This window comes from Tiliqua scincoides, chromosome 1, assembly GCF_035046505.1.
Source record: "Tiliqua scincoides isolate rTilSci1 chromosome 1, rTilSci1.hap2, whole genome shotgun sequence".
In the NCBI taxonomy this organism is placed as follows: domain Eukaryota; kingdom Metazoa; phylum Chordata; class Lepidosauria; order Squamata; family Scincidae; genus Tiliqua; species Tiliqua scincoides.
The window spans coordinates 83887842-83911547 of NC_089821.1; the positions used below are offsets into that span (position 1 = coordinate 83887842).

The 23706-nt window shown below is 44.5% G+C and overlaps 1 protein-coding gene across 5 annotated transcripts in view; it reads right to left on the reverse strand.

Annotated features, from left to right (window-relative positions):
• Positions 1 to 23706, reverse strand: part of DPP10 (dipeptidyl peptidase like 10) — a 250981-nt gene that overhangs the window by 67816 nt on the left and 159459 nt on the right. The window lies entirely within an intron of this gene.

Sequence of the window (23706 nt, forward strand, 5' to 3'; positions counted from 1 at the left end):
TGACAGGAACAGAATCACAATTTGCACAGTTCAATGTAATATCAAGGATCAATCTGCACCACTTTTCTTCAAGCATTTCCTTGTGATTCTGAAGTGTACTTTTGGGCACTGTCAGAAAATGAAAGCAGATTAAGCCTGGATAAGACACATACAGTTACCAAGCTCAGCCTGATCAACTCTCTCGCAACTCCAAAATCCTCCTCTTCACTGAGGAAAGGAGTAAGACATTTTGTTGTTTGATGCTATTCCTGGGTAGGTCCAGGTTCTGTTTGCGATTTTCCATTCCTTTTTGAGCTGCCTAATCCTAGCCATGTCCACTCAGGAGTAAATTTATTCCATGGGCAACCCAATCCAAACAGGGATTTGAGCCAGCATGCAACTGTCCTTGCATCAGATTTGACTGTTTCAAATGTGCCTTAAGATACATTTGCTCCAACTCCAGAGCCGACATTGTGGGCACAAGGACGTGGGTCAGCCTGTTGGCGCCAAATCCAGACCTGGCTGGCACAGGTAAGTGTGCAGGATATGGGTGGCGGGAGAGTGTTCTGGAGGTGGGGAGTGGGCATTTCTGGACAGGGAGGACGGAACAGGGGAGGATCAGGCCTGCTGGGGTAGGATCAGCGGCAGTAGTGCAAGCCATATCCTAACCACCTTCTTGGCCAGCCAGGCATTACACCAGGCTTCTTGGATTTGTGCTGGCTAAATAGCTGGCGCAGATGCACGAAAATCCACAGGGATGGCTTACCATGAGGTGACCTCCAACAACCTCCTACCCAGGCTGAACTGGTGCAGGGTTAGGACTGTGCTGTGAGTTGAGTGGGGGCTTACTTACTTTCATTATTATTATTATTATTATTATTATTATTATTATTATTATTATTATTATTATTAACAGTATTTATATACTGCTTTTGAACTAAAAGTTCACAAAGCGGTTTACAGAAAAAAATCAAATAACTAAATGGCTCCCTGTCCCAAAAGGGCTCACAATCTAAAAAAATGCAAATGAATACCAGCAGATTGCAGCTTTTGAAAACTTAAGCTTAACAAAAAGTACACTATGAAAGGATACTTCACATTTTCAGTGTGGAGAACTCAGGTGCAGCACAGATTCCAGAACATTAAGAAGCTTCCCATTCTTTTATTGGGAGAAAACTATGCACTTCTTAGGTACTTGGTATTGCACTGACTTGTGTATCAATGTAACAGATATCTAAGAACTTCTCTCCTGATGTGTGGGCTGTACACATTCAGTACTGTTGGGACCTATGTGTTGAGTTGCCTAATGAACAGGCCTTGATATGCATACACATACAAAGTCCTCCATCATACTTTTTTTTTTTTTTTTTGGCAATCACATGTTATTTCACCCTCATTTGGACTGTGAATTTCACAGTAATTTTGTCTTCCTCTGTGTACTTGTAAACAGCCATGAGCAGCTGTGTTTTCACAGAACAATTACTTTTTACTATGAGCAGGGACTGTAAGAGTATCATAGACATGGCAGTGTTAAAAGGACAATCCTTGCTTTTCAGATAATCTAAGAAGGTACAGGTATGTATCATTTTCTTTCTGCCACAAAACAAACAACCCTTTTAAAGCTTACCCTGCTAAATGCCACAAACTGTTTAACTGTATTTTCTCTGCTAAATATTTGTAGAACCTTTGATCCTCCAACTTAATCGTTTTCAGGACTTAGCAGGAGAAGCTTCTGGGAAAATCTGTGATTGGATACCACATCTTATTTTTAAATTTCACAGAAGCCAGTGGTGGGGCTGAATCAGATTTAGGGAATTGCACTTGGGAAGGGTTGTTTGCTTTTCCATAGTGGGCAACTGGTATGGTTTCTCCATAGCAGCTTTGGGGAACAAGAAGATCAGGAAATGCCACAAAGAAAAAGGATTAAATCACAGCCCAGAGTTCTGCTCCTCTTTGATTTCTCCTTCCTGCCAATGACTGCTGTGAACGAAAGAAAACCCCAAATCTACAGAAGATCTGTGATATTGGAGCATCTTATCTAATGTGGTCCTCAGGCATTTAAAAAACCCTCTCTTTTAAACTAATCCAATGTTTTTCTCATGAACACTATCCTAGAAATTTCTTCTCAGAATACTAGTTTTTGTCACATCTCTCTCTCTCTCTCTCTCGCTCATTTCATATCCTTCCAAAAACAAACTTTTCTTCCAAAAATAAAACTACATGTACTTCCAAAACTGAAACAAAACTATGGTTTGTTTGCAAACCATACGTGCACTTTCTGCTCCATCGTAAAGATGCAGGCATAGATTATAAGCTCACTTCGACAGAGATCTGAATTGGCATCATTAAATTAACCTGAAGTAATGAACAGTAATTATACATATATTTCAAATATTCACATTGGATATAGTACACATGAATGTGACAACATGACCCAATTTTTAAAGAGTAGGAATGGTGTAGGAATGTTAATGATGCCAATTTTTTTTAAGAGCCATGAGAAATATGAGTTCTGCAGATATTTAATAATAGATTATAGCCCAAGTTCTAATGCCAAGAATAAAGGCCCAATGCTTTTCCTCACCAGCTGTCAGAACATAGAACTTCTGACAGCATTGCACCTGGCCCGTCTGAGCAACCAGACCAGCAACCACACCCTTCAGCTTGATCCATGCCTTGCACTCGCCTTCTCTGCCAAAATCTTCTCGAACCTTCTCCACCATTTTATCTGGGTCAATGGAGCAGTGGCGTACCTGGGGAGGAGGCAATGGGGACAAATGCCTTGGGGGCCACCCAGATGGGGACAGTGCCGCAACCCATTTCCCCACCACCACTAGTGGCACGATCCTGCGCCAATCTGAGGGATGCCCTAATCTCCTCCCCTCTCTTTAAAGGGGAGGAGAAGAGGGTGGTCCTCAGACCAGCAGGGAACCATAGCCACTCCCGTAGGCACTGTCGGCGTGATTCTGAACTGTGTATGAGGACAGCCCTCTTCTCCTGCCCTTGAAAGAAAGGGGAGAAAAAGAGGGTGGCTCTCAGACTGGTTGGATAACCATGCCGTGTCCAGCTTTGATGCTGCTTTCATGCTGCTGCTGACACTGGCTTACTCCAATGTCGGAGGAGGCAAGCACAGCTAGAAGCGATGGTAGCCTCCTCGGAGGCAGGTGCTGCTTCTGGCAGAGCGAAAAAATTCTGATGGCGCCTTAGCCACCTCCTTCTTCCCCTCCTTTTCATTAAAGGGGGAAAGAAGGAGGTGGTGCAGAAGTAACTGTGACATAGTGATGTAACAGCAATTACTTCTGGGTCAGGGGCAGCAGATGGGGCAACCAGCAGCACGAGAAGCTCCAGGACCGCCATTGCAGTGGAGTACCCAGGCAACTCTGGCACACGTGGAGCATCTGGCCATTTCCACCAGTGACTCCATCATGCACAACAGTGGCATGTCTTTAGCACTGATGCAACAGTGCCTATGGCAGTCCATTGCAAGATCTGCTGCCATAGGCCCTTGATAGGATTGGGCCATTAGTAATAAAAAAGTAAACATTGTTTAATTTGACAACACCATTAAACAGTCCAATGGTGAGTCCAAAAAGAGTCACCATTGGCTAAATGGAACTTAGCCTGGGTAAAAGGAGTTATCTGGCTCCAAGATTATCCTGAAATATTGGATACTCCAGAATAGGATTTGCTGCGTCATAAGGGGTTACAGCCAGAGGGGCAAGTTGAAATGCTTTCTGTTCATCATGTGGCATTCTTTGGATCTTGCAAATTGTACATCCTAATACTGTACAGCCACACAAATGTGTACATACACAGGAAAGAGCACAGTAACAGCTAAAATTTGCTCTCAAAAGCAAAGAATTGATGAAACAAAAATCTTTTTCTACATTATAACCATTTAGAAGTGCTGGTATTCACTAACGTAGCTAGAATGTCTTTGAAGGGAATGGAAAACTATTTTTAATTAATGCTTCAAAGTTCAGATATGATCCCCATTTACTGAGTTGCGTGAATGAAAACAGCAGGTTAAGTACAATAAGCTATCGAAAATAATTGAGTTATTCAGTGTAAGTTACAAGAGCAGTAAGACATGAGACAGTCTGCACACTGGATGTAACAACTTCCTTAAGTTCAATGTTCTAGAGCAGTGATTTTCAACCAGTGTGCCGCGGCACACTGGTGTGCTGTGAATGGTCCGTAGATGTACTGCAGAAGTTTGGGGGAGGGTCATTTATTGGTAGAGCCATTGGGGGTTGTAAGCTCCCAGCCGGCAATACAGTGTGCCTTATCAACTGTCAAAAAACTGACGGTGTGCCTTGACAATTTTAGTGCCTTTTCAACGTGCCGTGAGATGGAAAAAGGATGAAAATCACTGTTCTAGACAACAACTCTCCAGTGTCTCAATCCAATGAGAAACACAAGTGTCCATACCTGACTGTGTATGTTTCTGTGTTTGGCAGTATATATCTAGGTTAAACGACATACCTGATGTTATTAATTTTCTATTATTCTACTTATGCTTGTGTTCTTCACAGGCACTTTACAATTAGGTTTGAACATGTATTTCTATATTGGTTTATCCTTGCTGTTTTACAGCATCTTCATGACAGGGCCAGCTACCTATTCCATTTGGACTATGCAATTTGGACCTCAGCAATCGGCCCATAATGGTAGTATGGGTCCACTTTCATGGGTGTAAGGACCCTACTTGAAGGAAAGTACTGGCAACCGAACATAGTGTGGTGGTAACTATCTGCAGTTCTCTGTGTAATTCAGGTCTGTTATTGAATGTAATTCAATGGTATCCTGCCCACCTGGATAAATACATTTCTTTTTTGCTGTTCTCTATACGGCATGGGGTATCATTTCCATGTACTTGCTTCATGTATTGTTCCAGTCATGTAAAATTTTTACAAAAAAACAATTTTTGAGACAGCACCATATGATTACACAACACTGAAAAAAAAATGGGTCAATCAAAGTATGAATGATGAAGCAAAGCCAACATATATCAGGACATATTAAACTGAGTTTCCGTGATAGTATCAAGAGTTTGTTAGAACAATTATGACATGTTTCAGCTGTTAATTCCAGATGGATAACCCATCAAACTGGATTGTTGGATTATAGAAATTAGATGGCCAGCCCAGTCCTAATCTGTGCTGGAACAGGCAGGCCGTCTGGCCTGCACTGTGCCCAGCGCAGGTTTGAAGGAGAAGGAAGCACAACTTGGAGTAAGGGGATTATGTCCCCTTACCCTGAGTAATGCCCAGACTCCTCAGTGGTGCTACTTGGATCTGTGCCAGTGGAAATGCCCCTGTTCAGCACTCTCCTGCCCACCCCAACCCCCTGCACCGGCCTCCCCAGGCGAGCATGAACTCACCCCTGCCCAGCAGGGGTATGGTGTAGGAAAGCCGGCATGTGTCCTTGCACTGGCCTTCTTGACTCCTCTAAAGAAGCATGTTTGTGACACTCCTGGGCCAGGGCAAGGGACTTGCACCGGCCCAACAAGCACTCAGGATTGTGCTCTAATTCAGTGCAAAATGTATTTATTCCCCATGTTTATTGGTTATAAGTAACTCAAGATGGCCTACAGTTGATAAAGAACATATCATACAAATAAAATATCTCTGGTGGGGCACTTGCAGTCCTGCCACCATTTGCACTGCCCCTCCCCCTCTTCATGCTAGGTAGAGGCAGGAAAATACAGGCAGGCAATTGGCTGCTTGTTGGAGCTGAGAGGCATGGCGGTTGCTGGGTCTGTGCTGGCCAGCTGCCTTGACCCTTTGGGGTTGGCCGTGATAGGATAACTCAGTCCTCGACTGAATGACGCCTTGAGTCAGGATGTGACGCCTAGCTGGGGTTAGGGGGAGGTAGATGGCCAGTGCCATTTCGCCCAAGCAATTAGATGCCAGCACGCTGGAGGATTTTAGTTATATTTTTCCCTGCTGCAGATTTGTTGTTTACTAATAAAATTTAAATCATTCCAAGCCTATGTCTCATGTGCTTCTTTGAGGAGTGCCAGTGAAATTTTTTTTTAAAAAAAATACAGGAGTATCTCAAACAATCTAGTCCATAGCAACAACAACAAAAAAACTACAGCGGTAACATCCAAACAACACCATGCACAGCTAATCATCCACTATATGTGAAACAAAAAAGCCAAGGTGTTTTTTTTTTTTTTACAGAGTCTGATGGGGGTAAGGGTCAGTTAGGAGATATGCCACATGGTCAGTGCCACCAACAAAAAAGTCATGCTCCTAGCAGATATCTGACATGACTCAGAAGGCAAAGATACCCAGAGCAAGACTTCAGCTAATGATTGAAGTGCATAAGAAGATACATAAAGGATGAATATATATCCTTAAGCTATCCAGTTCCCAAACCATTTAAAAGTCATAACTAGCACCTTGGAGTGCGGTCACAGCCTGAATGCTTAGATGTGCATGGAAGTACTCAATTTTAATGTTTCTTTTTAAACAAGTAGTGCAGTGGAGAAATATGAAATGGAGCTATAGTGCAGCGAGGAGTAGAAGACCTTAGGACCCACCCTATGGGCCATGGCACTGGCGCTCTTCCGGCACTGCTGGCCTGTGCTGTTGCAAAAAGTGCCTTTTGCACCAGCAGAACTGATGTGTGCTAGTGCTCTGCCAGTACTGCTGGCCTGGACTGTGGCAAAAAATACTTCTGCACCAGCAGAACCGATGTGCCACCGGCACTGAGCCCAGCGCCAGTTGGTTGCTGGGCATCAATGCCAAAAGATTGCCGCTGAGAGCTCCTCGTGGTAGGAATGGCTGCCAGCCGGCCTCAGGACTTTTAGGGATTAAGGAGGGCAGGAAGGGGGTAGAACTGAGCGGAGGAGTGCAGGGGGAGGGGAAGAGCAAGCCAGGGAAGGGGTGGAAATGGCAGCAGGCTCTGCTGCTGTATCCTGGCCCCCCTTCCAGGCCAGGAGATCCGACCAGGTCTTCTGTGCCAGCTCAATAGCAGGTGCAGATCTGAGGAGACCCAATGGGGCCGCCTGGGTCTTACTCAGAGTAAGAGAATGTTTGTTCCCTTACCCTGAGGAGACCTGGCGCTGCTTTCCTGCTCCACAGGATATAGCGGTTGCCATTTTGGCACCGCTGTAGGCCCAGGCGCTAGGGAAGCAGTGAATTGGACTGTTGCTGCTGCTGAATCAGCCCCACCTGCTGCTAGTTCTCAGTTAGTTCTTAGTTAGTTAGTTCTCAGCCCCTGCTAGACTGATCATGTATCACTATTTGTACAAGCTTATTTGTACAAGTTCAACACAACTGAATAGATAAAACACACAAGCAGGTTTGTATTATGCAATTGAGCCAGGAAACACATGGGGGCTCAGTGCGAAAATTCCCCTAACTTCCCACTGTGATTCTGAAGTCATTTTTCATTTAATTTTTTTTTTTTTTTCATTTTTCATTCATGCTATTTTTAAAAAGAAAAAATATTCCAGGGTGTCAAAAGCACACGTGTGTGTGTGTGTGTGTGTGTGTGTGTGTGTGTGTGTGGATTAATATTTAAATTCAGCTCCATCAAGGGGCAAGCCTTTTCTCTGATGTCCCATGCACCACAACAAAAAGAACGATGTGTTGAAGAACACTGTATGGGTGGAACAAAATGCACACAAAATGAATGTCCATTTCGCTCAAGCCTGTAGATTCCTTTGTCCTAACCTAAACCTCTGAATTCCCATGAGGTTTGAATCTAGATATTCTACAAAATACTGTGAAAATTGGAAATAAGAGATCAAAATATGACTTTTTTTGAGTTGTATGTATTATTTTTGTTTTCACTTAATAATAATAAATAATAATAATAAAACTTTATTTTTATCCCGCCCTTCTCCCAAAAAGGGACCCAGGGCGGCTAACAACATATAAAACAAATTAAAACATAATTTCACAGATAAAAACATATTAAAAAACACATTAGCAGAACCCATAAAAACAGTAGTCAGAAGAGTCAGAATAAAAGAGCATAAAACAGCAGTTCTTAGAGGAATCGGGCCTGTAAAAAAGCAACTAAAAGATATATAAAAGATGTTAAAAAGGCCAGAACGTCAGAAGGCTTGGTTAAACAACAAGGTCTTCAGGCCTCGCCGAAAGGACTCAAGAGAGGGAGCCATTCTCAAGTCAAGGGGAAGGGAGTTCCACAACGTTGGTGCCACTACTGAGAAGGCCCTATTTCTTGCCGCCGCCCCACGTACCTCCTTAGGCGGCGGCACTTGTAGAAAGGCCTTCTCTGATGACCTGAGAGGACGAGCCGGATTGTATGGGAGTAGGCGATCTCTAAGATAACCTGGCCCAGAGCAGTATAGGGCTTTAAAGGTCAAAACCAGCACCTTGAATTGGGCCCGGAAACGAATGGGCAGCCAATGTAGCCCCCGGAGAAGCGGGCTGACAGAGATAGGTGGTAAGTAGGCACAGGAAACACAAGTTATTTGTTCAAGATCACATCATAATTGAATGGCAGATCCAAATGCTTATGTTACATAAAATTCATTGCAATACATATCCACTCCATTTTGGAACAGGAATTAGCGACTACTTATGCAGTGATATACAGTATGCTGATTTCCAGAAATCATTTGCAGAAAAAAGATATGGTCAACCACAATCTGCTGATACTCAGGAATGCAGCTCATACCTCATTTCATATTTAGCTAATTAGCTAAATGATTTAGCCTTTAACATGTTTTCCCATATGGGATAGTTGTGTATCCATTTGTTCTTTCGTCTGTTATTGCTGATGATACTAACAATTTAAAAAAAAAGAAAATAAAGAAATTAAGAATCTACAGATATACTTGATCACATAGAGCCCAATCCTGAGCTCTGCCAGCGCACACTGTCGCAAATGCGCTGTAAGGCACATTTGCGAGCCCTAATGCTGGGCGAGTGCCTGTGCTAGCCCAGCGTTGGGCTAGCGCCGGGTGGGCGCCTGGCCTCCACCACTCGGTGGTCACATGAACTGCCAAGCAGTGGAGAGGAAAGCAGGGATGTGAGGGGAGGCGGGGAGGAGACAGGGAGGAGTCTCACCGCCCGACACGGAGGCTTTTACCTCACCGCCAACTTTTTGGTGAATCGAGTGGTCCCATTGCAGGGCTACTCCCTTTACAAAAGTCCCCTTCTCCCAAGGTGCCGTCCGCGGCTGTCCTGCGCATGCCGGATGTGGCAGCAGCCTTTTTTGGTGCCTCTGCAGCTGCGCACCCGAGCAGCTCAGGTTTGGGTTGATAATCAATAAAAGACCATTAGTTAAATTTTTTGTCTATTATTTTTCATTAAAAGTGCTTCTATTCCACGTTTTGGCCCCCTATGGACCCAAGTGTATTGTATGTTAATTGCATTATGATAATGCTTTTATGAGTTTGCATTTGTTTTGTTAGGATTCATTTTAATTTGTCATATCTCTGAAATATCATCTGTGTTGATTATGATTTATCACAGAAGGGACGGGCACAGGGACAGAGAAATGTCTAAATAAGAGCCCAATCCTATCCTTCCCTCCACACCATGCCAATATGCAGTGTGCTGTATCCAGTGAGGGGTGCAAACTGGGACTCTTGAGCATATGCGACCATGTGGCTAGGATTTGGAAGTCAGGCAGCCTGCCTACTCACCCAACTTGTAGGAATAGTGTGGAATTAGTTGGATGCCATTTGGGACTGAATAAGAATATCTTACTTACAGACTGGCTCAAGGTCAGGGTTTGCTTTTTTGTTTTTGTTTTGTTTTGTTTCTTTAGTTAGCATTGTTGGTTACAGCTAGCAGGTGCAGTGTAGTCTGGGTAAAGAGTATGAGATAATTATGAATATCAGTGCTTTCTTATCAGTGAAGGCAGGGTGCTAGGCCACTGGTCACTGTAAATAAAATGGGATGGGACTGCTTGTAAGCACTGGGCATATTGCAGATCTCAAAGGCTTGATGGATCGAGAGAGATATAAAACCCTGACCTTTCTTGACCTTGAAAACAAATTTAGAGACAGAATGCAGAGTACACACACTAGCCCTTTACCCATCTTATACTATAATAATAATAATAATAATAATAATAATAATAATAATAATACAGGTATTTATATACCGCCTTTCTTGGTCTTTATTCAAGACTTTATTCAAGGTGATTTACATAGGCAGGCTGATTAAATCTCCGTAGGCATTTTTACAATTGAAAGAAGGTTTTATCTTTCAAGAACCACAACAGTCCAGATGTTTCACTCTGATCTGGTTTCACATTCTGGCCTCCATCCTCCCACGCTCAGAGCAGATGGAATAGCTCGGCTTCAGCTTGTCAGCTGCTTCAAGGTCGCACGATGCCGGTGGCCTCGAACTGGCGACCTTGTGGATGTTATCTTCAGGCAAATGGAGGCTCTACCCTCTAGACCAGACCTCCTGCCCTGGCCCCCAAACCCCAAATCCTTGGCCCCCAAACCCCATATCCAGTGTTTGTCTCCAATCACAGGGAGAAACAATCAGCCATTGCATCTGCAAAAAAACACTTGAATTTGACGACAGCAGGAGCAGAATGAAGTAGCACATCATTGGTGGGGCAGGGTTAAGCTACATGTTCTAGAGAAGTCCCTCATGCATTGTCCCTCACGCCTCTCCAGACGCATGTGGCCTCTGGGAACCCTAAGTGCCACTGGGACCCCAAGTGCCAGGTAAACTGAGAGTTTAGCATCTGGGCGAGTTCAGTAGCAGGGCGAGGAGGCCAGGGCCCCATACACTGCCCTTCCTCTTCCCTTGAGAAGAGGGCTGCTAACCAGTGTAGGGTTTATAAAAGTACCCCTAAATAAAAGAACAACAAAAAAGCTATGCAGTCAGACAGCCAGCAGCAGGGAGGGGGCTATCCAGTGTTCTGCACTGAGTGCCACATGTATGATTATATGCTTCTGGGGCATAAGTCATGGGTGTGTCCTCGGTGCAAGGAGCTCCAGGGTCTCAGGGAACGCGACCGCTCCCATGAAGCCTTGGTGGCCGACCTGGAGAAGCGCAGGCAGGCAGAGGAGGACCGTGGGGAGACTTCCGGGGACGATCAGGCTTCGTCCCAACCTCAGGCGTGCAGCTCCTCGGCTGCCCGGGTGGGAAGTCTCGGGGCTGGAGGACGTCATCCTGGAGAGGAGGGAAACAATCCCCTAGGGGAGACCACTTCTCCAGGGGATGGGCCCATATCCGAACGCACTCAGGATACTCCTCGGCGGGAGGGGGGTCGGGGGCTTCTTGTAGTGGGAGATTCGATTATTAGAAACATAGAGAGGGGGGTTTGTGACGGATGTGAGGACAGCATGGTGACTTGCCTGCCTGGTGCGAAGATTGCGGACATCACTTCTCGTCTAGACAGGCTAGTAGACAGTGCTGGGGGAGAGGTAGCGGCTGTGGTGAATGTCGGCACCAACGATGTGGGCAAGTGTAGTTGGGAGGTCCTGGAGGCCAAATTTAGGCTTTTAGGCAGGAAGCTGAAAGCCAGGACCTCAAAGGTATCGTTCTCTGAAGTGCTACCTGTTCCACACGCAGGGCCAGCTAGGCAGGCGGAGATCAGGGGTTTCAATGCATGGATGAGACAGTGGTGTAGGGAGGAGGGGTTTAGATTTGTTAGGCTCTGGGGAACGTTTTGGGACAAGCGGGGCCTGTACAAGAGGGACGGGCTCCACTTGAACCAGAATGGAACCAGACTGCTGGCGCATAACATTAAAAAGGTGACAGAGCAGCTTTTAAACTGATCCCTGGGGAAAGGCCGACAGGAGACGAGGGGCATCCGGTTCGGGACTCCTTATCCCTATGGGATGAGGATGGGGAGGTTAGAGAACAACAAGACAAAGGCAGAGTAGGAGAAGAAATTGGGAAAGGTAGCGTGATGGGATGTGATAGATGGTTTGGCACACTGAGAGGATGCGGGGACAAAGGAGCGAATAAGCAGCCCATCCTGGGGCATTCCATGTACAAATGCTTTTATGCGAATGCCCGAAGTCTACGAGCAAAGGTGGGAGAACTGGAATGTCTGGTGACAAGGGAAAACATTGACAAAGTGGGCATAACGGAAACCTGGTGGAATGCAGAGAATCAGTGGGATACCGCAATCCTGGGCTATAAACTCTACAGGAGGGACAGGCAGGGGCATGTTGGAGGTGGGGTGGCCCTTTATGTTAAGGAAGGGATAGAATCCAGCAAAGTAGAGATTGAAGGTGGGTCCGACTCCACCGTAGAATCTCTGTGGGTTAAATTACCAGCCTTGTGCAGCGATGTAATACTGGGGGCGTGCTATCGTCCTCCAGACCAGAAATCGGATGGGGACCTTGAAATGAGGAAACAGATCAGAGAGGTGACAAGGAGGGACAGGGTTGTAATCATGGGGGGCTTCAATTATCCTCATATTGACTGGGTCAATTTGTGTTCTGGTCACGATAAGGAAACCGGATTTCTTGACGTGCTAAATGACTGTGGCTTAGAGCAGCTAGTCATAGAGCCCACCAGAGGACAGGTGACTCTGGATTTAATATTGTGCAGTATGCAGGACCTGGTTAGAGATGTAAACATTACTGTGCCATTGGGGAACAGTGATCATGCTGCGATCCGTTTTGACATGCACGTTGGGGGAAGAATACCAGGCAAATCTCTAACAAAAACCCTTGACTTCCGACGGGCAAACTTCCCCCAAATGAGGAGGCTGGTTAGAAAGAGGTTGAAAGGGAGGGTAAAAAGAGTCCAATCTCTCCAGAGTGCATGGAGGCTGCTTAAAACAACAGTAATAGAGGCCCAGCAGAGGTGTATACTGCAAAGAAAGAAGGGTTCCACTAAATCTAGGAGGGTGCCCGCATGGCTAACCAGCCAAGTTAGAGAGGCTGTGAAGGGCAAGGAAGCTTCCTTCCGTAAATGGAAGTCTTGCCCTAATGAGGAGAATAAAAAGGAACATAAACTGTGGCAAAAGAAATGTAAGAAGGTGATATGGGAGGCCAAGCAAGACTATGAGGAACACATGGCTAGCAACATTAAGGAGAATAATAAAAGCTTCTTCAAATATGTTAGAAGCAGGAAACCCGCCAGAGAAGCGGTTGGCCCTCTGGATGGTGAGGGAGGGAAAGGGGAGATAAAAGGAGACTTAGAGATGGCAGAGAAATTAAATGAGTTCTTTGCATCTGTCTTCACGGCAGAAGACCTCGGGCAGATACCGCTGCCCGAACGGCCCCTCCTGACCGAGGAGTTAAGTCAGATACAGGTTAAAAGAGAAGATGTTTCAGACCTCATTGATAAATTAAAGATCAATAAGTCACCGGGCCCTGATGGCATCCACCCAAGAGTTATTAAGGAATTGAAGAATGAAGTTGCAGATCTCTTGACTAAGGTATGCAACTTGTCCCTCAAAACGGCCACGGTGCCAGAAGATTGGAGGATAGCAAATGTCATGCCTATTTTTAAAAAGGGAAAGAGGGGGGACCCGGGAAACTATAGGCCGGTCAGCCTAACATCCATACCGGGTAAGATGGTGGAATGCCTCATCAAAGATAGGATCTCAAAACACATAGAGGAACAGGCCTTGCTGAGGGAGAGTCAGCATGGCTTCTGTAAGGGTAAGTCTTGCCTCACGAACCTTATAGAATTCTTTGAAAAGGTCAACAGACATGTGGATGTGGGAGAACCCGTGGACATTATATATCTGGACTTTCAAAAGGCGTTTGACACGGTCCCTCACCAAAGGCTACCGAAAAAACTCCACAGTCAGGGAATTAGAGGACAGGTCCTCTCATGGATTGAGAACTGGTTGGAGGCCAGGAAGCAGAGAGTGGGTGTCAATTGGCAATTTTCACAATGGAGAGAGGTGAAAAGCGGTGTGTCCCAAGGATCTGTCCTGGGACCGGTGCTTTTCAACCTCTTCATAAATGACCTGGAGACAGGGTTGAGCAGTGAAGTGGCTAAGTTTGCAGACAACACCAAACTTTTCCGAGTGGTGAAGACCAGAAGTGATTGTGAGGAGCTCCAGAAGGATCTCTCCAGACTGGCAGAATGGGCAGCAAAATGGCAGATGCGCTTCAATGTCAGTAAGTGTAAAGTCATGCACATTGGGGCAAAAAATCAAAACTTTAGCTATAGGCTGATGGGTTCTGAGCTGTCTGTGACAGATCAGGAGAGAGATCTTGGGGTGGTGGTGGACAGGTCGATGAAAGTGTCGACCCAATGTGCGGCGGCAGTGAAGAAGGCCAATTCTATGCTTGGGATCATTAGGAAGGGTATTGAGAACAAAACGGCTAGTATTATAATGCCGTTTGACAAATCTATGGTAAGGCCACACCTGGAGTATTGTGTCCAGTTCTGGTCGCCGAATCTCAAAAAAGACTAAGATGATTACGGGGCTGGGGCACCTTCCTTATGAGGAAAGGCTACGGCGTTTGGGCCTCTTCAGCCTAGAAAAGAGACGCCTGAGGGGGGACATGATTGAGACATACAAAATTATGCAGGGGATGGACAGAGTGGATAGGGAGATGCTCTTTACACTCTCACATAATACCAGAACCAGGGGACATCCACTAAAATTGAGTGTTGGGCGGGTTAGGACAGACAAAAGAAAATATTTCTTTACTCAGCGTGTGGTTGGTCTGTGGAACTCCTTGCCACAGGATGTGGTGCTGGCGTCTAGTCTAGAAGCCTTTAAAAGGGGATTGGACAAGTTTCTGGAGGAAAAATCCATTATGGGGTACAAGCCATGATGTGTATGCGCAACTTCCTGATTTTATAAATGGGTTATGTCAGAATGCCAGATGCAAGGGAGGGCACCAGGATGAGGTCTCTTGTTATCTGGTGTGCTCCATGGGGCATTTGGTGGGCCGCTGTGAGATACAGGAAGCTGGACTAGATGGGCCTATGGCCTGATCCAGTGGGGCTGTTCTTATGTTCTTATGCATTCCTTTTCCATATGAGAGAGCCTGCCTAGGGTTTGCCAGGAGCAGAGATTAGATTGTGGCAGATATGCTGCTCAAATCTAAGGCAGATCTCTCAACAGGGAGTACTGCATACTATGGCACAGCCAAGGACCAGGCAGTGACAAACAGGTAGCAACTTACATATTCTTCTGGTGCCTTATGGGCAAGGCCTGAATAGGATTGTGATATGATATCACACACACACACACACACACACACACACACACCCTACCTAGTTTAGAAATAATAGTTCAGTTGTCTATCTGAAGCAAAAAGTGTGAGAATGCAATCTGCCACTGGAATGAAAACAATTCTTTCTTTGGTAACAGTCTGACTGCCATTTTACTAAATTTGTAGGAAAGTTTATTGTGCCTGTCCTTCGCTAAAATTTATTCTAGGCATCATACAAAATAACCGCAGTTTTAAGCAGAATTAAACTGTCTTCTTTCTAGTGTTCACACTGGAATATGGGGAACAGGTCATTAAGGCATGTCTTGCTAGATGTTTCCTCTGAAGGAACACTGAAGAAGGGGGGTCTTGGACCTCCCAGTGATTCTGCGGGAAGTTAGCAATTCCTAATACAATTCTGTGACTGAACATCATACCTCATCTTCTTTGGAAGTACAGATGGGAAAATCACCTCCTACCACTCCTTCTGTGTGGAATGCTCACAAAAACATGAAAGGAAAGAAGGCATATCGAGGTAGAATTTAGAAAGAAACATACGTAACCACTATTTATCTTAAAACCAGTGGGGAAGATATAGTTTTCCTTAAGTTTTATGAGAAACTTAATTTTCTTTAAGTTTTATTCAGCAGGTTTGCTGACGAATAAAGTTAAAACTAAGAAAGAGATAGTTCTTTAGGAGCCCAATCCTGAGTTTGGCGCACTGGCTCATCGCAAGCACACACTGTCACAAACATGCCAGAAGACACGTTTGCGGGCCCTAGCGCTGGGCAAACACCAATGGTAGCCTAGCACTGGTCGGTGCTGGGCTACTGTCGGGTGGGCATCTGAGCTCTTCCACTTGGCAGTCGCACGGACCACCAAGCAGCAGCAAGGTAATTAGGCACATGGGGAGAGGCAGGGAGGAGGTATTCTGGGGAAGGTGAGAGGAATGTGGGCGGAAGGGAGGGAGGAGGCAATATGGGGAGGTAGGAGGTGGCTAGAGGGCTGGAAGGAGGTGCGCCAGGGGAGGGAGCAGGTAGGGAGGGAGGCAGGACTGGCGGAGTGACGTCTACTGGATTCAAAGCCTCTGTGAGCCTCAGGCTCACCACCTGACATGGAGGCTTTCGATTCACCGCTGACCTTTTGCTCGGTGGTATAACGAGTAGCCCCATTGCAGTACTACTCTCTTTACCCGGGGGAAGGGAACAAAAGTCCTCTTCTCCCAGGGAGCCACTGGCGGGTGCCAAAAGTGTGCAGGATGCGGCAGCAGCCATTTTCAGTGACGCCGCAGCCCCGCATCCCAGGCAGCTCAGGATTGGGCTGTAGGTTAGCTGGGATAGCAGTTCAGGTTTGCACGTGAGTTAAAAAAAAAACCCATCAACAAAAACTGCTGGAATCTCAGAAAATGCCTTCTCTTGGCACAGGCACAAACTTTAAAAGACCTTTAAGGCAAATTTAACTTCTGAATCAACGAAACAAGTCCCAAGTGCAAAAGAAATCATCTTGAGATGTGTGATCAACATACTGTTTGTCATGACAACTGAAATAATATAATGTTAGAGAACTGTCCTCCTTGTCTTCTTTGAAAACTTTATCCAACACTATAAATGAAATAACTATCAAACAATAATACACGATCATAATAAATGCCAACAATTACTACATCTGTTGTCCAAAGCTGTTGATTTTCTTAGCCATGTGAATGACAGGCATGAGGATTGTCACAGGAGGTGTGCTTAATTAGAACAAAAAATGTTAAAAAAGTATTTGGGACTGAGATGTATTCAGATATGCTCATTAAAGGCATGTTGTTTCATTTGTAAGTGTTACAATCTCACATGAATCCTGTTCAAATGTGGTGGAAGAAAGCACAGTACATACAATCTTAAGGAAAAGGAATAGAGCTCTTGTAATCTCTCTGCTCTACCGGAGTTGCAGTCATGCCATTCTTTGAATGCAGTGCTCTGGTATTATAATTTTTACAACTGCATATTACCTAGAGAACTATTACATCTTAATTGATGTTTAATTGGATAATCTACATATCCAGTGTACTGAATGCCACATATTAATCAGAACACAGCCCGAGCGTCTCCTTACAGACCTGTGCCTATGCTGACTTATGGCACACATTGACGTAAAATAGGTCCTACGTGGTTTCAAAATTGCTCATGCAAATAAATATGCTTGGAACACTGGAGATGTTGGGAGAAATGGCCAACATTTTTATAGCCATAACACTGTTTCCTTCGTAATGAGATGGTGTATGTTCTCATCTAATGTGAAACAGCAGATTCATGCCTACATTAGATGTGCAATAATTCCATGACAAAATGCATCTGTGAGTCATGTCTGTGAGTCACATGGGATTTGTGACCATATATTCACTGAAATTCTGAGGTTTCTTCATGGCAAAAGCCACACTATTTCATCTTTCACGGCTGCCAATCATCATTTATCAGCCTTCCTGCATCTGCTTGAACCCAGCAGGACTTGCCTGCTGAAAGGGTTGGAAGATTCCCTCCAAGGGTTTTCCTTTCTAAAGGCAGAAAACTTTCAGGTTCAGGCATATTGTGTGATTTGCTACTTGAACTTTCAAAGAAGAGTTCCCCCCCCTTCATTATTCAGTTCTGTTTTTTTAAACCAAGTATGTGGGGTTTCCCCCCCTTGCCAAAAGTTTGGGTCCCTGCCTGCTTCCATATGCAGGAAGGTTCCCAATAATTGATTAGCCATGCCAGCCAATTGCTGCTCATCACGACAACCTATCCGGGCTGGAACCAGGGAATGGAGTCTACCAGAGACACAGTAATACAATCAAAGGGCATGCTACAACGGATCAATTTATTTCAGCTGAATGGCAGCCAGACAAGCATGTTCCTATGTTTTCCCCAACACTTTCTGAATCTCTCTCTCTCTGTCTGAAACCTTTATTGGCATATCAACACAACACTTTCAGAATCTTAAAGTTCTGGAGACCACAACAAAAGAGAACCAGTTTTCAACTGGTTTCAGTTGACCATTCTCATAGGCTCACATTTTCAAAGGCAGACTGAACATGAACAACATTTTTCAATAAGGTTTTTACAAGAATTGTTCCATGAGAAAATCTCATAGAACCCTCATTTCTGCAGATGCTTCCCTTCAAAGTGTAGCCATCGTTCAGGCTGCCAAGACTTGTGCCCTCCAAACTGCTGCAGGTAGCTGCAGACAAAGCATGTGACCAGTTCTCAATATGTTGACCATTTTTTTGCTGGTTGATTCTTCCACAGTCTTCCACAATCCTCCACAGAGATATGTCAGCAGCTTCTTACAGTGTCTCAAAGTCTCTCTGTTTCTCTTCCAGGCAGCTAATCCTGCTTAGCTTTTTCAGGCAAGCTCAACTTCCAGACCACATCCCCTACCATTTCCATAATATATGCGTTTCCATAATTGTATGTTTGAAATTTTTTTTTTTTTATAATTGCATATCTCACAGGATCAGCTCATGCAATTGTGATCATGAAATGGCAACCTGATATTCCCACAATCTCTGTAACTAGCAGATAAAAAGTGGTGACAAGAATTACCTCATAACAATGGTTTAGATGGAATATTTTTTCTATATTCAATTTGGACATCCCTTTTCCAAAGTGCTTGGGGCCAGAAGAATTTTGGATTTAAGATTTTTCCACTTTTTAGAATACTTGCATATATAGAGAGATCTTGAGGATGGGGCTCAAGCCTAAACACAAAATTCATTTGTTTCATATACCTCTTTTCACATAGCCTGTAGGTTATGTTATACAATATTTTTTAAAATAATTTTGTGCATGAAACACAGTTTGTGATTTTATTTCTTTAGGCTTTATTTATTTATTTCCTGGTTGGAGGCCAGGAAGCAGAGAGTGGGTGTCAATGGGCAATTTTCACAATGGAGAGAGGTGAAAAGCGGTGTGCCCCAAGGATCTGTCCTGGGACCGGTGCTTTTCAACCTCTTCATAAATGACCTGGCAACAGGGTTGAGCAGTGAGGTGGCTAAGTTTACAGATGACACCAAAATTTTCCGAGTGGTGAAGACCAGAAGTGATTGTGAGGAGCTCCAGAAGGATCTCTCCAGACTGGCAGAATGGGCAGCAAAATGACAGATGCGCTTCAATGTCAGTAAGTGTAAAGTCATGCACATTGGGGCAAAAAATCAAAACTTTAGATATAGGCTGATGGGTTCTGAGCTGCCTGTGACAGATCAGGAGAGAGATCTTGGGGTGGTGGTGGACAGGTCCATGAAAGTGTCGACCCAATGTGCGGCGGCAGTGAAGAAGGCCAATTCTATGCTTGGGATCATTAGGAAGGGTATTGAGAACAAAACGGCTAATATTATAATGCTGTTGTACAAATCTATGGTTAGGCCACATCTGGAGTATTGTGTCCAGTTCTGGTCGCCGCATCTCAAAAAAGACATAGTGGAAATGGAAAAGGTGCAAATGAGAGCGACTAAGATGATTACGGGGCTGGGGCACATTCCTTATGAGGAAAGGCTACGGCGTTTGGGCCTCTTCAGCCTAGAAAAGAGACGCCCGAAGGGGGACATGATTGAGACATAAAAATTATGCAGGGGATGGACAGAGTGGATAGGGAGATGCTCTTTACACTCTCACATAATACCAGAACCAGGGGACATCCACTAAAATTGAGTGTTGGGCGGGTTAGGACAGACAAAAGAAAATATTTCTTTACTCAGCGTGTGGTCGGTCTGTGGAACTCCTTGCCACAGGATGTGGTGCTGGTGTCTAGCCTAGACGCCTTTAAAAGGGGATTGGACAAGTTTCTGGAGGAAAAATCTATTACGGGGTACAAGCCATGATGTGTATGCGCAACCTCCTGATTTTAGAAATGGGTTATGTCAGAATGCCAGATGCAAGGGAGGGCACCAGGATGAGGTCTCTTGTTACCTGGTGTGCTCCCTGGGGCATTTGGTGGGCCGCTGTGAGATACGGGAAGCTGGACTAGATGGGCCTATGGCCTGATCCAGTGGGGCTGTTCTTATGTTCTAGGTAAAAAAAAGTTTAAAAAAGTCATGTTGGTGCTCAAAAAAGTTCCATATTGCAGAATATTCTGTATTTTGGAATTCTGGATAAGGGATGCCCAGCCTGTACCAGAGACAGTTTGGTAATACTGAGTGGTGACTATTCATGACTCTAAGGGCGCAATCCAAAGCACCCACTTGGCCAGCACAAGTGCCTTGTACCAGCTGATGAGTGTCGCAAAAGAGCTATAAAGCACTTTTGTGCCATTCTTGGAGGAGACAGGCTAGCGCACGGAACTACCCTGGCTGACGTGGGCCTCAGAGCAGGGTGAGTTTGGCCGGTTGAGCTCAGCCAGCGTGGGGGACTGGGGGGGACATGGGGAGTGCGGGAAGAAGGCAGAAGGGAGGCGTTTTGAAGGAGGGCAGGCAGTGGGTGGTTCTGTGGGCGGGAGAGCAGGGAGCGGGAGGCAGGGCCAGGTTCTGGCACTTATGCCGGATCCTAGCCCTATTTCTGGGCAGCCTGGGCCAGCCCCAGGCTGCTCGGATTTGCGCCACTGATTTAGGTGGCATAGATCCAAGTAGCCTCATGGGACTGCTGCAGTGTTACCCGGGGTAAGTGGAATTTTTTCCCCATGACCCAGGCTGGCCTGCAGTCAGTTCCAAACTTGCACTGCATACAGTGCAGGCCTGCTGGCCTGCCTGTTCCAGCACAAGTTAGGGTAGCACTGTAAGGCTTATACTGTATGCTGGCAACTACGGAGTTATAGGAGTTTCAAACTGTGAAGCTTCCATCTTCTCTCTCTTCTTATTGTCATAACAGTGCCAAAGCAATTTTTTAAAAGTTTTTTTCCAATTCAGTTAATGTCACAATAAAGACTCAAAAGGGTGGGAAGTTCAGTCTGTAAAATTTTCTCGTCTCATCCCACTTCAATATCCCACAATCTTCTCATAAATAGTATCTTGCAATTTTAGCTTGTATTCCTTGAGCACACTTCAAACTGGATGTAATATAAAACCATCTGCAATTTCCTTTCCTTGTGTATTGATGCTTCCTTTTCTGTGACAAATCAACCTCAGAGTCAAATCTAACTGTTCATTCAATTGCTTATACTCAAAAGCTGATATGGCCTTGCATCTATAAGTCTTCTGTACCTAAGTATCTATAAGTCTTCTGTACCTTAGTGAACACATTTTCAGTCTTTACTCAGCATGAGACACAGAAGGATAGATCAGATTACTAAATAAAACACCTTAGCAAATTATCCAGATTTGAGACAGCGTTTTCCTGGAGATTTTCATGATGGAAGTAGGTGATTTACTGCATTCTTTCATATCAGAACATTCAAATGGATCCCCAAGATAGCTTGACACTACAATCCCAAAGACATTACTTATGTGCAACTAAGGGCACATTCCTAAACTATGATGGTTTGGTGTGGCCAGGGGTGCAACTCAGAGTAAGGGAATTTCAGTTCCCTTACCCTGAGCAACACCCCAGGAAGTCCTATGGGGCTACTCAGATCAGCACCCACAATTTCGCGAGCGGAAATTCAAGCAGCCCAAATAATGCCACTTGGGCTGGGGAGGGGACAGGATTGTGCTGTAAGACTTTTTTTTTTTTTCCCAGGACTCAGCCTTGGAAGCTATTTTTATAGTTTTATAAACTTTTTAAAACTATTTTTAATGCTAGGAAGGAGCTCTGAAATAAATAAAACAAAAATTAAAATGCCTCAGAGAGTATGTGTGGTTTTTTTCATCATTGAAGATCAAATAGCATATGATGTTCAAAGTGTTATTGCCCTGATGGCCTTAGTTTTCTTTAGTCAATAACTATATCTAGATTCCTGAGAGATCAGAACGGTTTAGAGCAGATTGCTGTGGTCCTGATCTTCAGAGACTCTAATCCAATTGCTGTTGACGAAAGAAAAACTAAGAGCTCAATTGTATCCTTCCCCACTTCCATTGTTGCTGCCGTGCCAAAGACAGGCATGCTGTATCCAGCAGAGGGGGCAAACTGGGAGGCTTCAAAGGTGAAATGGGATCCCCTTACACCTCTGTAAACCTCCCACTCCGTAATGGATCTCCTTGGACAGGCACTAGCAATTTCACTAGTGTACGTTCAAGGAGAGAATGGAAGCAGGGAGGTTGCAGGAAAGAGGGATAAGATCCGGTGCACACCATCACTGCTGGATCCACCTCCTCTTGCAGCCTTCCAGCCCCAGTTTTGCCCCTCCCCACTCCGTTGTACCCTCCCTTCACCCCTATTCATATGTTGCCTAAATATGGCATATAGAAACTATTCTGTTACTTTCTGTTAAAATGAAAGCTTATATTAAAATATGAAACTTATGTCATTTAGCAAGTAAACAACACATTCATGCCTGGATGATTTTGATGTATCTGAAAGGAGCAGATACAAACTCCTTAGGGGTTAATATTAGGTGAAACTTCCTCATTTAACTATGAATTACTTATCACAAATAATCCCACAGTTGCCCCAATAAGTGACATGCAAAGACAAGTGCACACAAATGCAATTAGGCTGCATGGTGAACACTGTTTAGTCACATCCATTAAAAAGAATTCCTAATTACACCTCAGTTATCAACACATGGTTTTCAACACATATAATAGGAAGCATTTTACCTTGCTGTCAATGTTATTACTATTTGTCTCATTAGGGCTAGAATTAAAAGGAAGTATACAGAAAATCTCAGATAGGTCTGACCATGACTTGGAGTTGTTTCATCCTGCAGTTTAGTGAGTCAGATGAGGAAAAGGCTTTGAAACAGCACAAATAAAAATAGCACCTCTAATATACTTACTTATAAGAGGCCTTCATTATCATTAATTAAGCTCCCACTTGGCTCACTGACAGATTTTTGTTCCCCCGTCTTTAAATTTCAAGTAACATTTCACCAAGAGAAGTTGCTATATATTTAAGGGTACTAAATGCTAATTATCTTGATATAAACACATAACTCAATCTCCTCCCAAACACAACTGCATTACATTGTATGACAATTACATTTTTCAAAAGGCGGTATGTAGTATGGCAAATAGGAAACATCCTTCAACACTTGACCTATTATCTCAAGAAGTTCATTCATAAGATTGTGTATATTTAGGTATCCCTACCTGCCTTTTGTCCCCAACAAGAACCACAAGGATGGATTATAAAAATGTAATAAAATAATAACAGAATTCAGCCTATTTGTCACATTACAAGCTGAAAAGAAACAAATGCCTAACATTTAGGAGAGAATGAATGTGCTCTCAAGAAATCAGAGAGGAGCAGCAGGGATGAGATAAATCTTAACTGGAATTTGCATGCGTCTTTTCAGCAGAAGGGCAGAAAGAGGAGGAGCCAATAATTCCTTCTTCAGTCTGACAAAGGTTATGAAGTTTTACAGAGCTGCCATACAAAGGAATTAAATATTGCCCTGAGAATCTCGATCCCTGCTGTTACTTGTGCGGGGATCACCTCTGCAAGGCCTCCACATTACATGAGACCTCAGTATGCAATCCCATTGAGGGCTGCATGCAGTGGAGGTGGAGCCTGGCCTTATATAGTTACGCTGAGCCGTCCACAGCAGCCATTCTGCACATGTTCTGGATCGGTGATTTACAA